Below are 17,748 nucleotides of genomic sequence, written 5' to 3'. Positions count from 1 at the left end.
CTAAGCCACACAAGCCAATTGCCCCTTTTATATCCTGCATGATGTACATCTTTTATAAAGCTGTTCCATCTTTAAGGAAAAGCGATCAAGGAAATATCCTTCTGACAGCATTGCTGACACTGTGGTTGTAGGAACAAGAGACCCAAGCTACAGCTCCTACTCTAGACCAGGATGTAAGTCCTGGAAAGGTGCAAGATTCATGTAAAGGAAAAAATAATATCTCAAATGAACACACAGGCAATATAATCCTAGCAAGGCACAGCTGGACACAGCTGAAATGCCACCTTTCTCATTGCTTCAGTTACCAATACTCTAATGGGTCCAGTTGTCCAGAAAAATGTGTCCTCTGTCATTCAGATTTGTGTGTAACAAACAGCTGTAGTTATGCTTGCTTGTTCTGTGCTCTCACTTGTTCTGTATTTCCATGGCTTTTCCATTTTTGTACAAATCTTTATGTTTCATGCAGACTGCTTTTTCTTCTTCACACTTGTAACAGTTCTTACACATCTTACTGTTAAGAACAGTTTTCTTAATCCGTTTTTAGTTTTCACTTCGTTAAGTAAACTAGTTTTGTATAGCAATTCAGGAGGGTCTTTACTCCATTTCATATTGAATTCTAATTGAACGCCAACACTTTATACAAGAAAGGTGACCACCTTTCAAATGACAGCAGTGTTTTAATCTTGCAGTGCTTGATGGAGGGCTGATTGCGGGAGGGCTGCAGTGAGAGGTGCTTGCTCTCTCTCTTGCCACACATGCCTTCAGTTGCCATCCTGCTGCTCCCAAGTACAGGCTGCTTCTGGGCATTTTGTCAGAGCTTGCATTTGTCTTCTGCCTCAAGTGTTTTCCCGAATTGAATTCCATCACCAGAACTGCTCCAATAACTCATTTTTCTCCATGAGTTCCAACACTGGGTGCTGCTGAGGGTGCCAGGTAGGTGAAGGGCCTCCCAGATGCCCTCCCCATCCCACTCCTGAGACCCTGTCCCGCTCCTGTCCCACTGCAGACCTCGGGAATTTCTCCTTCTTGCTTGTGTTTGGGCTATGTAACTTCTCAGGCACTGCTGTGGGCTCACATAAAGAGTATAAAGAGTTCAGGGCATTAAGAATGTACTTTCTATACTATGAATCCCTAAGGGAAGCAAGAGCAGGTATTTAAATTCTGGCAGCGGCTGCTGGATGTTTCAGCTCACAGCCACATTAACTGTCCCCATATTAGAATAAATCTCTTGAATGACAGAGCTGAGCTTGGTATTAAACCTTGGTCTGAGCAGTCCTAAGGCTAGAAGAGTTGACTTATCCAGTCAAATCACTTAATAATTTTAGTCTTGACATGAATTCTCTAAACTGGATGAAGTCTGGGAATAATGGAACCCTGTGTGGAGCTGCGCCAGGCTGGTTGGGGGCTCAGCTGCTCCCCTGCAGGCTCCAGACTGTCACTGCTTAGGGTAAATGGGTTTCCTGGCTGGCTGTGTGCTATAGGCAGCCTCTTCCTACAGCAAACCCACCCCGTTTTAGCACTGCACTCACAAAATGAACTCTACAAAACTGCCAATCCCTTAGTGCATGGTGCAATTATCTCTATCTTTTCTGTAGCAATGTATCTAAATAGCTTAGGCCATAATGTGCTCCAGCCAAACTGCTTGTAGTTATTCTTATCAAACCCTCAGGAATTCATCAAGGTTACTGGAACATAAATAGTACTAAAATAAGAAAAGAAGAGCCTGAGAAACAGAATACCAGGAATGGAAGAATTAGATAAAGGAGTCCCATGAAACTAGAACCTGTAACCAGTCACATTTCCTGAAGGATGCATGCTGGATGCGTGGACAAAATAGAGGGACCAATCAAATAACGCGTGAATGCGTGAATGTGTGAACAAGTAGTCTTCGAATGTATAAAGATAGCTTAATGTAAACAATAAACAGCTTCTACTCAATCATACTGGTTGGTAATGCACAAATCCTGAACTCCCGCACTTTTCATTTTATTTTTCTGACCTCAAAAGATAAGAACGATCCTGTTTAAACCTGAACTAGCTCTGTATCTTCCTGGATATTCTCCCTCAAGTGGCAGATCACCGTTTCACAGAGATGATCACCACATAGGGGACAGGTGCCTAAGATGAAAATATTTTAATACTTGTTTTTAAATTATTCTGGTCAAATGGATCTACATATGAGTTGTTTAACTCATCAGCTCTTAGAAAATATACTCTGTGGAAGGTAAAGGGCAACTTGGTTTAGCCTGAAGGACGGTAGAGAGGTATGACATCCCTCAGGGATAAAATTTTTCTTTTCAGTCATGAATGGATGCACTGTAAGTCTGGCAGGAAGGTGAGTCAGAGCAATACATGGCAAAAAGATTTAACTCAGAAGAATGTTCTTGTATTGACAGCACAAATTGTATAAGCAATTTGTTATAGATTAGTAATGGTTCAGGAAAATCTCTTTGGTTAGAAGTTTTCCTATTTTATGAACAGATCTGCTTCTCTTTGCCAGTGTGTCAGGCCACATCCTCCAGCTAACACAGAAAGATGCTTGCAATTACAGGAGCTATCAGCTCCTTAGTGATAACGATATTAATTTGGCTGCTTCTAAGATGTGCCATGAATAGAAATCACAAGGTCTTCAACCCTTTCTGCACAAATTGTAATTTCAAGTCAAACTTCAGCAGCTAGTTCACAAGCTAGGTCTTCTTTAAGGTCCTGGATGTGTTCACTGGTGAGGCCCTGGGGAGATCTAGAGCTCTCTGGCAGGCTGAAGTTTCTGCTGGAAGAGAAAGCCGTGGAAATGAAACCCTCTGTGCCATGCCAGGGTTGAGCTGTGCTCCTGGAGCAGCTGCCCTGTGCAGAGCCTGAGAGGAGGCAGTGCTGTGCCGGGGCTCTGCTTTGCGGGACAGGGACAGCCCAGCGGTGCCGTGCAGGACAGGGACAGCCGAGCTCTGTCGGACAGGGACAGCCCAGCTGTGCTGTGCAGGGACGGGGACAGCCCAGCTCTGCATGCCGGTGGGTGCAATGCAGCCTGCCAGGGGTGCTGCCTCGCTGGCGCTGCTGCCACCAGCCTCCTGCCTCCAGGGAATCGTAGCAGGGTTACCTGGCTGCAGAACTTCTCTTGCTGGCTTTTAGCCACTTAGTTAAGACAAAAAATTTCACAAAATATGAAATATGATCATCAAGCAAAAAAATCTTAATCTGCAAATCAAGAATGTTTGACCCTTGTTATTTATTTCACATGTGCCACTACAGTTTGATTTCATTCTGCAGTTGTTTACTTAGATATACAGGCTTTTTTAAAGGACCTCTGTGGTTTTTTTTTTTTATTCTACAGTAGGACCAAAGATGCATCCTCTCGCTGCTGGGCTGCAAGAGGCTTCTGTGCTGCTACATCCAATAAATATTTTTAATACAGTTCCATCTCTTCCAGCCTTTCTGAAGCAATTGAGAGCCCAATTTGGATTCTGAGCCTTGCTTGCAAGATGGCATTAATGTCCACGTCTTACTGAAAAAGGTTTGCCTACATTAAGGGAGGAAATAAAATACATTTACCCTGATGAGGACTTCATTTTTAATATATATTTGAAAATAGCAACCTGTATCAAGAGCTTCATTTTGTACATGACTCGAGGCTTCCCTGGACTGCCAGTGCCGGTGGCTCCAGGAACAGCTGGAAAACACTGTGGCCCAGCTGGCTACCACAATTAGCAAAGGCACATGCTGCCTTCCCCTAATTACTGTGCACTCACTGTGGGCCTGGAGTGATCCTTCAGCGTGTGTTCCATGTGCTGCAGACATGGAACAGCCTTGCTCCAGTGGTCCTTCCTCCCTCTCTCCTCTGAGTGCCACAGATCAGTGAAACAGAAACAGATTTCAGTAAATAATTTACATGACCAGGTTTTCAGTTTTCTGAATTTTCCATCCATTTTCACAGCAGGTTTCATACTGATTGTATCATCCTTTGGTTGCTGATAGCTACGGGTAGCAATTATTACTAAGCAGATTTAAAGTAAACTCTCTTAGATTTTGATGTGGTGAAGTTGATTGATTTTAGTTGAGACACACTAAACCCAGATTTTTACAAGCCTTGAAAGCCTCTGGGTGCTCTTGGCATCAACATGAGTTTGAGTGAGAGTTGCAGGACTCTCCCCATGTCCAGGGCTGCATTTATTGTGACCAAAGATCTCCTACCAGCTCTACTTCTAGCTGCAAGCTGATGCTCTGTATACAGTAGCATATGGTGTTCACTTCATCTTGAGAAAAGTTGATACTTACAGTCAGCTACATGAGTGTTTGATACTGTGTGCTCTCTGCCTGTGCTGCTGGAAGGCCCTCCCCTCTTGTTATTCATTAGTGAATTACGAAAAATACGCTGGCAGTGTAAATCCAGTATCTGTTGGAAAATGGATGTTGCACTCATGCTTGGCATCCTTCTTGGCAGAGGCTGTAATGATGGAAAATTCATCTCCTCCTGGTTATGGCATTCACAGCCACCAGAGCAGCATGAGGTTGGTACATTGGACAGCAGGATGTGCTTCAAGGCCGTTAGTTGACCAGATTTCAGTAGCACGGCATTTATTTTTTTAAGAAAGAGATAATATACTTTACAGTTTAAGTTTTAAAATTGTCATTCAGATCATTCCTGAATTTAACAGTTTTTTTGCCAAAAGAGTTTTATTTAGAGAAGCATCTCTTTTGGAGCCCCAGTTTCTCAATTTATCCTGATCTTTCATGTGGTGTGTCTTTTTTCACAGTTGATACTGAAAATGATACTTATCAGTATCATTTTAAGAGTTAAACACAGAAGGGGATTTAACTTCGTGTGTTGAAAGAGAAAATCTTATGCTGATCTTTTATTTGAAGAATCCAAGTGCTGCTTCGTGAGGGAGCCATCCTGAACTACTGTTCAAGCTTCACAGATGAGCTTGTAAAAGCTTCTTCCTAAAATAGCCATGTGCACAGCATGGTTTGCAGTTAAAGCGCCGTGGTCCCCTGTATGCTGCTGACTAGTTGCCATTGCCTTCCTTTAGCTGATAAAAACTCCACTGTTTACTACTTCCAACAGCTGATGTTCCTTCCTCATCTACTTGGCCCTTTGCTTTCCCATTCCCAGGTGCAGGAGGAGGAAAAACAATATGCAGTGGGAGTAAGAAGTTGAGCGTTACAGAATTTTTAATGCTTGAATGTGAGGTTTTTGCATGCTACAGAACATTGTTTTCTTGTCCCAAAAGATGGAGACAAATGGGCTGGAACTTCCTTCTCTGAAAATTTTGTTATCCTAAGTGTTTTTTCCACCTCAGACTCCTGGGAGAGTTGCGTCCATGTCCAGATGTTCTGAGACACAGGATTTACAGTCAGCCAACCTTTTAGTGACTGTGAAATATGGAAAAAGGTACCTGCCACAAAACTTTGGTAACCTGCCTGCTGCTGCTCTGGGCATAACAGAGTTGACCACAGGGGCTGCAGGTGGGTGACAAGGGAAGCTCCTGTCTCTGGTGGAACAGCTCTTGTGTGCTGCCTCACACTGATAAAACTTAGCTGTGAAGTTCCCCTGCTCAGGTGAAACCTGGTCATGTTTTCTCAGCAGACATTAGCTCAGCTTTTTCCCAACTCTTGCAGATTCGGACATGGTGTTGGTATGACCTAGTCCACCTCCTGCTACTGGGAGTCCACCTAGTCTGGCACAACTCTGCTTCATGGAATATCCAGCAGGACAGTCCAGCTACAGTGACAGCCTGTTGTGATTTAGTATTTGTTACTGCTTTGTTGCAGCAAACAGAACCATTAGGTGTCCAGACACGTGTGTGGATTTCTGTTGATGTGAAGGGAAAGAAAGAGCTCCAGGTGAGTATCTTCTCATTGGGGAAATACCCATATGTACAGCTGAAATTGGATCCCTTTTTTAGGCTAAATTGAACTCAACCTGCCTTGAAATCCTCTTCAACTTTTCTTCCAAAAGAAAACAGACTAATAAAGCCCATAGCCCACCTGTAAATGGGCAGAACCTGTTCTCTGTTCTAGGAGGAGACAATTAGACTTTATTCATTGTGATCAAAGATTAGTGGAAAAGCCTGTCATGCTATTAGCCTTGCTGTATGCAGGGGAAATTGTATATTAAAAGAAAAAAAAAGAAAATGAGAAATCGGAGGAAATAAACTGAGCTGTGAGACCATGATGCTCTACTGCTGTATGGTGCAAACACATTCCTTGTTTACAACCCCCTTACACTTTACAAATGATGGGTCTCATAAATCAGATAGTTAAACAGTGCTTTATTATCTCTAGTCTGGGGAGATACTGTGCAGTGGAGCTACGAGGCAAGCTCTGCCACTCCTGTCCCTAAGGCAGGCTGAACCCCAGGCTCTGCCTGCAGTTGCAGCAGCCCCAGAAGCTGCTCATGGGCTACTGGAGTGAGTAATCCTCCATCCTCTGCCACATTTGCCCCATGACCCCAGTGGCCCCAGTGCTATGCTCCTTCAGCTTCACCTGCCTGAGTCCAGCCAGCGTGAAGAGTGCCTGCTGCACCTTCCAGCCATCCTTCCAGAGGGGCGAACCAGCTTTTGCTGATAACTTCAGGCCCCAAAATTAGCAAAGGCTTTACAAAGAAATAACTAAAAGGAATTCTTTGCTTTAAAAAGTACTTAAGTCTTGCTTTTTAGGTGTTATCTCCTTTGCTAAGAGGAGTTGCACTTACTCATTAATCAAATCCCTTCTGAAAATCCATTTATCGTGAAGCTGACAAATACCACTCTGCATACATCATGTCATTTCCTTTCCAGTTTATGGGGAATGTGATTTACATCTGGCTCTGAGATCTCCTACTGTGTGGGTGTCTTCTCTGACGGGTTTTTTTTCACTCTTTATTAGGTAAATGCAGGGAGGCAGAGCACCCTCTTCTCCCTCCTAAAGTGTCAGCCATATTGTCAGCAGGAAACTGTCAAACCCTTTCTGTTTTACCATTCCAGTGGTATTCCACAACCTGCCCCCCAAATATTTTGTTCACTGACATTTGAATAACCTACTCTGCATTTTCTTGCTTAATTCTTTGGCTAATGCTTCAAAGGAAGATCCTCAAGACTGTGCAGCAGTTTGGCATCCTGCGCTTGGTGATAATACTGTTGATATGTCGCATGTCACTTGGTCTGAACAGCAGAAAGCAGTATCCTTCAAAAGCAGCTGCTTGCCTCTAACAAGGTTACATCTATGGCTTTGTGCCATGGAAAAATAATCTACAGCAAAAATATTTTTTATTATCGGCAGGGGCATAAACAAGAGTGAGCTTCAGGGAACAGAGAGGCACTTTGGGCTAATAACGAAGAATTTGTGTTCAGTGGCATCATAAGAATTGGCAAAGGATGGCAGTTAACACAGTGTTTTACATGTTTTACATAGAGGCAATGTAAGTAATTTGACACATAGAATATTACTGCTTCACTTTTAGGCATCTCATTGCTGGACCTTAAGCAACAACTATAGAAAAATATGTTAAAAACATAATTAAATAAAAAGGTCGTTATCTCACATCCTTAACAAGTAAGACTCATTGAAATTTCTGTTTCTTTAATGGAAGTCCAGTAAATCTGTAATTGTTTAATAGCTCAAATTCAATCAGCCTGGCAAGCCTCATTTTCCATAAGTTTCTGCTATAAGGAAGTGGTAATTTCACATTTAAATAAGCATTTTATTTCATGGGTAATGACTTTAAAATAACAGGAGAGCCATAACAGGATCAAAGAGCATAAAGCACAAAGAATACTCTGATACACTGTAAGTTGTAGTGCATTGGGAGAAGCTTAACCTCGTAACTTTTGGAGGTGCTTTCTACATTTTTTCATGTGGTGCCAATCAATACTGCCTGGTCCTTTTACCCAAAAGCCTGAGACGCTCTGTGAAATCTGATCCCTGTATTTTAGGAATTTTTTTATTGTTGTGAAGACTGCCACGTGAATGGATGTAGGCTTGCTACAACTGTGGCCTGGCATCTATAAGGTCAAAATAAGAAGTTTTGTAAGACATATACATTGCTTAGGAAGTATGATGTGCTGCAAGTGAGAAAAGGAGGCAGTGTGACATTGGCTTTCAGCCCACCCAGGTGTCCAAGGAGCAGGGCTGGTCTCAGGCCATTCTGTCAGGATATCCCATGTTTTAAAGAATACAGCTTCACGCAGATTTAATGGTCCATGCAGTCACAGGGATGAGACTCAAGTCCTGGGAATAATCCAAACCATGAATTTTGTTCTCACTGCCCAGGCTGGGCCTCATGTTCTCCCTGCCACTGGGGTGAGACATCTCCAGTCTAATGTTTTAGGGATAAGGCCTCTGTTGGGCCTTGTGCTTCAGCTGCACAAGACCAGGAATCAGAGTGAAACCCCCTGTGCCAGCTCTGGGAGCACCTTCCCTGCCTCTTCCTTACCGGCAAGACCCCTGTTGTGTCCTGCTGGAGGAACATGCCCGTGCATCACAACCTAGTAATATCAGTTCCTGTTATAGGTGCATCTTGCCTTCCTTTCCCAAAAGCCTGGTGTTTGCTAAAAGTGGTAGGGCCTCCTTCTGGCTGGAGACCAGGGACACATGTTTGGGAAGGTGTGTTGAGCTTCTAAACCAGCCCATTTGCTGTCAGCCATGGGCAGAACAATTAGAATTGCCTTGCTGTTACAGGGCACCTTCGTTGCTTTCCTTTGAGATTAAGCATATTTCTCTGCCTGACGTTGCTGTTGAAGTAGTAATTCCACTTGCTCAAACCCTTGTCAAATTCCTGACATGAAAATTTAAAATTATAATTCATATTAAATAAAGAAATTGCATGATGCCTCTCATAGCCTCATTATTTCCTGCTGATTAATGTTGCAGCAAATGTCTCATTGAAGCTGCTGAGCTGAGAGGACCCAAGGTTAGGTCTTAGGCCCTGTCCCTCCCTCCCCAGGAGCCTACTGCCCTTTTCAGTGTAAGAAATTACATTTGATATTTTGGAAAAAATGTGTTTTAGTTTTGAATTTGTTTTACATTCTGCTCCAAACAAACCACCCACCCTCTCTACTCCCCTGGCCTAGCTTTGCCAGGGAGGTATCAGAGATGCCTCAACAGCAGGGAAATGGTGTAAGATGTAAAAATCTTCACATTAGTGTTCTTGATGGCCAGTTCTTCACATCCCCATAAATGTTTACAACTCCATAGCACAGCACAAGTGGAAATTGCTCTTGAATGTTTATAATCTGATTAGGAGATGAAAACAAATTGTGGCTACTGAGGTTTACTGATTAAACCTGAGGAACATGAAATGGGAGGTTAATGGGGTCTCGACTTTGGCTTATTCAGCCTCTGCTGAGGGTTATAAATCCAGAGCTTATGGAAAGTAACTGTTTGCTAAAAGGTAGACTTAAAATAATGCATACATAGAAAAAGATAAGCGTCACCCTGATTCTTTAGCCTTCTGATGATGTTTACGTAGTTCTACTGGAGTCTCTCACAAATGTAACATAAACAAGTAGATTGTTGTCATACCAGTCTGTCATGGACTGGTGAACTGACCACTGGGGTCAGAAAGGTGTTCCTCTCGTCTACCAATCCTTGATCAAACTCCAAATCCTATTTAAACCCCAAATCATAATAAACTTCCTCTTTCTCTGCTCATTTCTGAAGCTGAGTGAGCGTGGTTCTTTTGTGTCCCTACCAGTGACAGGTAAGTATGAAGAGTGCTGTCTAGTGTTATCCATGTCTGACGCTACACTGGGCATTTTTTGTTCTTGGAGAAAAGCTAAAGTTTAGCCTGGATTTTACTGCACTTTGCTGTCTGTTAATGAAGGTGGCACATATTATGACATTCTTTATTTTTTTAATTGCTGACTTGAATTTGTTTACTGAGATGCTAAAATGAAGTGAGGATAGTAATTTAAAAAATACTGTAGCAGATTTGGTCAAAGCAGTTGGGTAGTGGCAACAGGTTTTGTGGCAGTTAGATGAAACAAAGATTTTTCTTCTTTTCATGAAATTTTTGCTGCCTACAAAATGTCCCATTAAAATCCTTCCTTTTTATAAAAGTAAGTGAAATTGCTTTTATGTGTATTTCCCTACTGGGTTTATTTTGCCTCAAGATACCAGCATCACATTAGCAATATCATGATATTAACTCCAGGGCACTTGCTGTTAATGTATAACTTGTTTATTGCACCACACTTAGAAAAACCTTCTGCTTTAAGATAAATCACAAAGAATTCTCACATATCAGCATCTGAAGATCTGGAGGATGTAATATGGAGATTGGAAAATTACTGTCAATTTGCTGATTCTGAGAAAAATCCGTAAATTGGTAAATGAGCTTGTTAGGACACATCTTTTAAAAAATTATCATTATTGCTGCTCTTTGAACAGCAGACCTGGCCAATACTGGTCATCAACATAAGAAGAGACAGCACCAGCCAGAAACTGAACCTGGGTTCATTATGTACCTCTGAGCCTTTATGTAGCTTAGTGTTGATACTGTGGTGTCTTGCTGAGGCAGTCAAATCCTACAAATAATATTTTCTTAAATTGCTCTGGAAATTTGAAATTACTCTTGAGGTCCTGAAGGTTTTTGGGAAAGCTAAGCCATTCTTTATGGATTCTTGTTCTCCATAAATTAGACTGCAGCTCAAGAGGGTACTTAATTAGTGCCTCAATCACACATTTTCAGGGGGGATGTTTTCAGTACAAATGTCATGGATTCAAAGAGTTGTGTTTGGTTAAGTTAGAGCAAAACTCTTCAGTGAGATTGCTGAAAATGTATAGTATGAAAAAAGACAGGCCCTGCTGGAAGCTTCTGTGCTTTCCATGTGCGAGAGGTTATTTCCTTCCTTTGTCCTTTCAGTCCTGGCACACTGAGGAACTGGACTCCGTCAGGTCCCCAGGCACTACCCGGAATCAAGCTGGTAGCTCCTACAGAGAACTTGTGCCATGGGCACCAGTAGTTTCCATTTTCAGAGGTGTGAGGTATCCTAGCATGTCCTTTAGGACAGTAATTTCCCAAAGGGGTGTTCTCTGTGTGTATGTGTACACAGCTGTAAAGCTGGACATATGAGACTTTCTTCCCCTCCCAGCCATGTTCTGCAGGCCTGGTACTATCCTGGTAATGTTCCTCAAACTGAGAACCCTTGCTCTCCCCTGATGAGCTATCAGGGAATCTGTTCTCAGTATGGTTTTGATTTGCCAGGAAAACAACCAATTTGACTGTCCCTTATGCTTCAGCTGCCTGTTAAATTCACCTTGGACAGATAACATCACAGTTTGTGAAGATGTGTTAAAAACTTTTGAGATGTTATTTCCTAAAAAAAATTTAAAAATTTTTAAAAAATCAAACCATGGAATATCTTTTTGATTTAGATTTGAAACGCTCATCAGAAAACCCACAGAGCTGGTTTGATGCTACAGGCAGATTTGCACAACTCTTCTGTTTGATTCTGGTTTTGCACGCAGCATCAGAATAAAATCCAAGCAGCTGCATCCTGCAACCTGGCAGCACACCAGGGCATCCACAGTCTTGAACACTATGCTACATGGTGCTGAAATCAATAGCTTTCATCCATTATATTAAGGCATTACAGCATTTGACAAGATGTGAGTTATAGGTACTTTTACCAAACAAATCCATATTGCTCTTGGCTCTGGCAGTGTATTGAGAGATGATGCTTGGGATAAGCTACTGCATTCCAAGGGTTGAAAACAGAGCACAAGGTTGAGTAGTGGCTGATTGTGTTACTGTTAAATGTAGCTACTGTTCCATGTCAGGGTTGAAGAAGAGTAAATAATATGTTTCCTTCAAGAGCAGGCTGCTGTGGCTGTAACCCTGGGGAATAAGGTGTGAATGTAGAAGTACCATCATATAATTTCAAGAGACATTGTTTTGTATTTATGTGGTGAACAGAAATTTAATGTTGCAGTGTTGCATGGGGAAAATTTCAGATTTTACCAACTACCTCTAATCTTTTGGTAGACCTGCCAGGTGAAGTTGGATGCAAAGGGGCAGACACCAATGGGAATCTAACATCAGCCCAGGAACTTCTATGACCCTCTCTACTGTAGCAAGTTTAAGAAAGTGAATCCAGCATGTTGGAGCTGGAGATGGCTATTTTGCCCTGATGGTCTTTTCCTCCATACAAAGGAGAGTTCCTCTAAAAAGGAAAGCTGCTTTACAGCAGAGTGTAGTAGCAAGTGTTTGAAACATTTTGAAAATACACACATACTCACTTTGAAATTTCATATCAAAATGACAAATGTAAAATACATTGCACGTTGAAGTGCTTTTCATCAGGCAATAATTTAACAACATTCTCAGCTCAAAATACTGAAATCAGTGACATGGCTGATACAGGTTAGCACGTGGTCAGAGTATAATGAACCAGGTGTAAATGTATCAATCTCTGAGAGTCCAGCTTTTGCAGAGAAGTGGCTAAAATCAATTAGTGAGACTGCTCTTCAGAAGTGTTTTGTAAAGGAAAAGGTTTAATAAAGAAAAATATCAAAATAACAAACCTTACAGAAAACGAATGAAAAGCCATGCACAGGTGTCCGAGAAACCTCTGACACCCTGCTAAAAAACACTCCAAAAAGCCCTTTTTTTTTTTCTTTGGGCTCCTTCCTAAATACTGAATGTTTTAGGAGGGACAATTTGGCTTGCTGCCAATGAGATCACCAAGAGGCTTTGAGTTGCACTCTCAAAGCCCAATCCATGCTCTTGTGCTGGTGCTGAGCCAATTAATGCCAGGAGAGTATGGAAAATTCTGGGTTCTTTTCCTTATAAGAAATGCAAGGGATGAGTCTTAAACTTTTCCCTATACGGAAAATATTTACTGGGTGTGGGAAATACATTCATACACATGGTAGGGAATAATGTCTTGGGACTGAAGACCATTTTGGTGATTGCTAACACATTGATGATGATTTCCTGTCTAAAGTCAAAGTGATCAATAACTCCAGTTAGAAAGAAAACCTTTTGAGAGGAAAGGGAAGTCAAGTCAGAGGAACTTACTGAACGGTTTAAGAAAATATTTTTTCGATCCAATAAACAATCTATTCCCAGTCCAGTAAGCAACATTCCTCAACTACAGGTCAGGTACAGCAGAAAATAATTAATCTTAGTATGTGTGTAGCTTGTAGAACCATTCACAGCATTACAGAATTATTTTGGCAACGCTTCTCATTCCAGCCTGGCTCTACACAGGGCAGTTCACAAAGGAGGATCGCAGACCCACTGTCACTACATGGAGTGCTTTGGAAAACCCCAGGTAGAAATCATCCTGTGTGGTTGGATAGAATCATGAAGTCATTTAGGTTGTAAAAGAACTTTAAGATCATCAAGTCCAGACATTCTGCCAGCACTGCCAAGGCCATCAGTGAACCCAGCCTCCAAGTGCCGTATTCACGCATCCTTTAAATCCCTCCAGGGATTGTGACTCCACCCCTGGCCTGGTCAGCTGGTTCCAGGCCCTGGTCAGCAGGCCTTTTAGTGGAGAAGTTTTTCCCAATATCCAATCTAAGCCTTCTCTGGTGCAACTTGAGGCCATTTCCTCTCATCCAGTTACATGTTACTTGGGACAGGAGACTGAGTGAGTCCAGGTAGACAACATCCTCAGCTGTTTTCTCATTCACTGAATGGATCCCCATGTCACAGGAGGAGATAAGGTTGGTCTAGCGCCACCTGCCTTTCATAAAGTCATGCTGACAAGTGTTTATTTTCTGTGGTAGTTGTAATGGGAGGGTTTTATCCATCTCAGCAGATCAATGCCTGTGTGAAATACAGTCATATATGAGTATCACCGCCACCTGATTAAAGCCAATGTGAAATCTGGTAGGTCAACAAATGGTTAGAGCAGTGATGTCATAGTCAGGGTTAGTGCCCAGACCATGGGACTCAACTCATTCTGCCAAGCCTGGTCTGCTCAGGGCTGATGGGGTCTGTCTGACAAAGAAGGAAATAAGTATCTTTGGTTTAGGAGTTGCCAGATGAGTGAGGGGACTTTAAACTAGGTTTAAATTGGGTTTGAGATTTCTACATGTGCTTCTGCGCACTATCCTGCTCAAAGTAAGGAGCACTAGCCCTGAATTTCATTGACTGCCACTGGCAATGGTTCTCCTGCCTTTGCTTTAGCTAAGCATGTCTCTAATGCTTGAAAAATGGGTCATCTTGGTTTTTTCCCTCTAATCTCACAGGTTCTTTTCTCACCATGCAAATACTGATCTGGAATCAGCATAGGCCTAGCCCCGCTCCCACAGGTCTTGCAGAATAATTGAGGAGAAGTGTGTTGACTACCTCATTTTTAATGTGAAATGAGTTCTTCTTAATGAGTGTTATGAAATCACTGGCTTTGCATAAAATGTGTTACCCACATGGAGGGGTATTAATCTATGCCTAGCACCTGAAACAGGATTTTAAGTTTAAAAGCTGTAACCAGATCTCTATCTTTAGCTCTTCCTGTTTCACAGGTATTCAACTTGCAAATACCTAAGCTACTATTTTATATAAATCCTATTTCAAGTGTTTGCATTTTAAATTTAGTTGGACTTATGCAAACGACTCTGCATACTGTAAGGCAGCTTGGTTTGGAGTCCTCCCACTGAAAAGTAGCAGTGTAGTTCAATGCATGCTCCACAAAATGTGCAAGAGATGATCACATCTCAGAGCGCTATATTCCCACTGTGACTAATGTCCCATTCCAGCCCCCGCAGCCATCCTTGCCAGTGCAAAACACAGTAATTCGAGCATGGAGCTATACCCACAGATAGGGATGCCAAGAACACTTAGCAACCTATGATTCAGTCCAGCAGATTAAGATAATGCATTCTATCCATAAAGAAAAATATGCTTTTATTGTACTACTACTGTTTTTCTTTCTGAAAGGGAGGAAATTTTCTGCACAGGGTTCTCCCCTCCTCCAAGGGAAATAGCTCTTTAGAGATGATAATTTCAAGAGCCTGTACCCAGCTCAGCCAGTCCTCAGGGTCAATGAACTCAGACAAAACCACTTTACCTCTTGCTCCTGCATGAGCCACGGAAACCTCAGTTTAGCTGAAGAGTGCTCACCCATTCTTGGTCACATGCAGTGATATTTCCTGCAGCAGGGCTGGTTTCTGTCTCTGATAGAGGAGGAGCACTTCCAAGACTGCTGGGAAGCAGGGGTGGCTGGGATGCTTCCTAGTGTCATTACAACAGGGAGAATCTGCAGAGACCCTGCAAAAGGATGTTTACATGGAAGTTACTGTTCACTGTAATGCCCTCCTTCTCTGCAGAAACAAATGGATAGAGGTGCAGGTGAAACCCAAGGGAGCCCGAGGTACTTTCTAGCTATAGTTTAGGGAAATCAGCACCCAAAGAGCAGCTGTCAGGGAATCTGTCTCCTGGTTGCAAGGCCTTGTGATATGGCTAGACATGCTGTGGGACACAAAAAGAGAGAAACAGGCCACCTATTTCCAGCTGTCCTTCTAGCCATGAAGAAGGAAGGAAGGCAGTCTGTTCTTTTCACCACCTGGAATAAGAGAGGGCTGTTGACCAAGGTTGTAGGGACACCGTAGTTGGAGTATAAAACACTCTGATGCTGACCCGATGATCTAGAGCAGCAGAGTCCCATCACCTTGGATAGAAGCCATAAAACTTGTTCTAGTGCTAGGTTCTTTTTCCTCTTTGTGAGGATCTTTCAGAGCTGGATAAGGAGAGGACTACCACTAGTCTGTACACTGGGGGAACAAAAGCCTGTTAAGGAAATTTCCCAGTCTGACTAAAGAGACTCTCTGGCTCTCACACTTTCAATGCCAGAGACTTTTACTGCTGGTACCGAGGCCCCTTCACAACAGTGGCTCCATTGAGCCCACAGATGCCTTGCTCCTACACATCCCTCACATGCAGTCAGACCAGGTTTCCCATCGCAGAGTCTCTGATGTCTCATTCCATTAAATCATTTATTCTTTGTGCAGTCCTGTGGCAGACACTGTGACATTCTTACCATCTCTCAGCAGTCCATTGCCTGTTGTTACTTTTTAGGGCAGAATTTCAATAATGCAAATAAGATGGAATGCTTATGACTATATTTGCATGTTTTGACATGCATTAACTTCATTTAAATGAAAGATACAAATGCTTTGACTTTAAGCCTGGCAAGGCTGTGGTGTCAAACAAGCCTTAAAGGATGCTCTTGGCTGGCGTCTCACTGAGCAGCCTTGGCTGCTCCTGTTTCGTGCTGCCCAAAGCTTTGTGGGGCTAAACTCTGCCTTTTAGCTCTTTCCTGCCATTATCTGGGCTTGCATTGGCTGGGGCCTAGGAAAAGAAATAAAACAACAACTAAAAGAGAGAGTTCTTGGATGCCCTTCCTGCTGCTTCCTTGGCTCTGACTTCCCTATCCCTCTCTCTGGCTTCTGCCTGTTGTGACTATGCCGAGCCCATCTCGCTTTTCTCTGCTATCATCCACTCAGGCACACTGGTGTGTGTGTGTGTGTGTGTGTGTGTGTGTGTGTGTGTGTGTGTGTGTGTGTGTTGAGGGTTGGGCCACAAGTACAGATTTCTGTAGGAAGAAAGGCAAGATTTTTCCAAGACTGCACGTACAAAGACCCAGCAGCAAAATAACGTAGGGTTGCCCAAATAGTCCCTTTGAAATTTTGAGTGCTGATGTGCAAAGTCAGTAAAGCACAAATTTGGTTTGTTTATGCAATAGGAAAGGAGGAGGATACCTCATAATCTAACCTAAACTCGTACAGTGATCACCATTGCTTTCTTTCCTCACGCAGCTCTCATTCTCTGCAGTCGAGGGCTACCAGGGCACAGTGTGTGGGGCTCCTGTGTGTGTGACACGGGGACAGCAGGTGGCAGCAGGATCCCACCGGCTCCTGGCATGAACCCATCCCCAGGGTACGGGCTGGGAGCCCCAGCAGCCCGGGCAGGTGCGGGTGGAGTGGTGAGAGCTGCGGGGGCGCCTGTGCTCGTCCTTGCCACGGGACACCGGGAATGTGCGGGGTTCCCGCTGGATCTGCACTGACCGGCAGCGCCGGACACCCGCCAGCCTGCTACTGTCACGGCGGGTGGAAACGGAGGATGGAGACAACGGGCATTTTCGGGCGCAGCCTGACTGCGGCTCTTTGCTTTTCTCACCTGACAAGGCGCCAGTGCCACTAGGTGGGGATAAGAGCCTTTTAGGCTGAAGGAAGATAGCACTGCCGCAAACAATGGCATGAAGTTGCTGCCTTTACTGTGTCACCTGTAGAGTAGAGGTGAGAGAGCCTCGTGTGGGACTGTCACCTGGAGAGAGGAGTGGCTGTGTGTGGGATCATTTGTCACATTTCCACCCTGGGAATTGATACAGAATCATTCCGTGCCGTAGAGTCTAACTCACCCCAGTGCTTTGGGCAGCCAGTTGGGTTAGAAATCTGGGAAACCAGGATATTCCCCAGAGGTGCGATATTTCAATTGGGATTGCAGCCTGCCACCCAGCATGGGAGAGGCTCTTCGCGTGATGATTATTGAACCACCATTAATAAATTTACTGTCTTTTGGCAAACGGAAAAATGTTTCACTCAAATATTTTTCACCCAAATCTCATTCTGTAAAGAAAACTGCTCGGAGATTGGTGTGAGGACTTCGTTATAAAAGCTCACCTGACTCCAGCTGATAGCTGGGATCCAGGTTCTTGCTTCCATGGTAGGAACAGAAGTTGACCATGTGGATGTTGGCTTTTCTTCTATGTAAAAAGTCAATGAAAAGTGTACAAACCCTGTCTTTTCCACTCTGCTCAGCCTTGC

The 17,748-nt window shown here is 43.3% G+C and overlaps 1 protein-coding gene across 2 annotated transcripts in view; it reads left to right on the top strand.

Moving 5' to 3' along the window:
* KCNIP1 (potassium voltage-gated channel interacting protein 1) overlaps positions 1-17,748 on the top strand; it is a 241,181-nt gene that overhangs the window by 146,087 nt on the left and 77,346 nt on the right. The window lies entirely within an intron of this gene.

This window comes from Chamaea fasciata, unplaced genomic scaffold, assembly GCF_029207755.1.
Source record: "Chamaea fasciata isolate MVZ Bird 193981 ecotype frontalis unplaced genomic scaffold, bChaFas1.0.hap1 SCAF_15, whole genome shotgun sequence".
NCBI classification, from domain to species: domain Eukaryota; kingdom Metazoa; phylum Chordata; class Aves; order Passeriformes; family Sylviidae; genus Chamaea; species Chamaea fasciata.
This window is presented reverse-complemented; position numbering and strand designations above follow the sequence as displayed.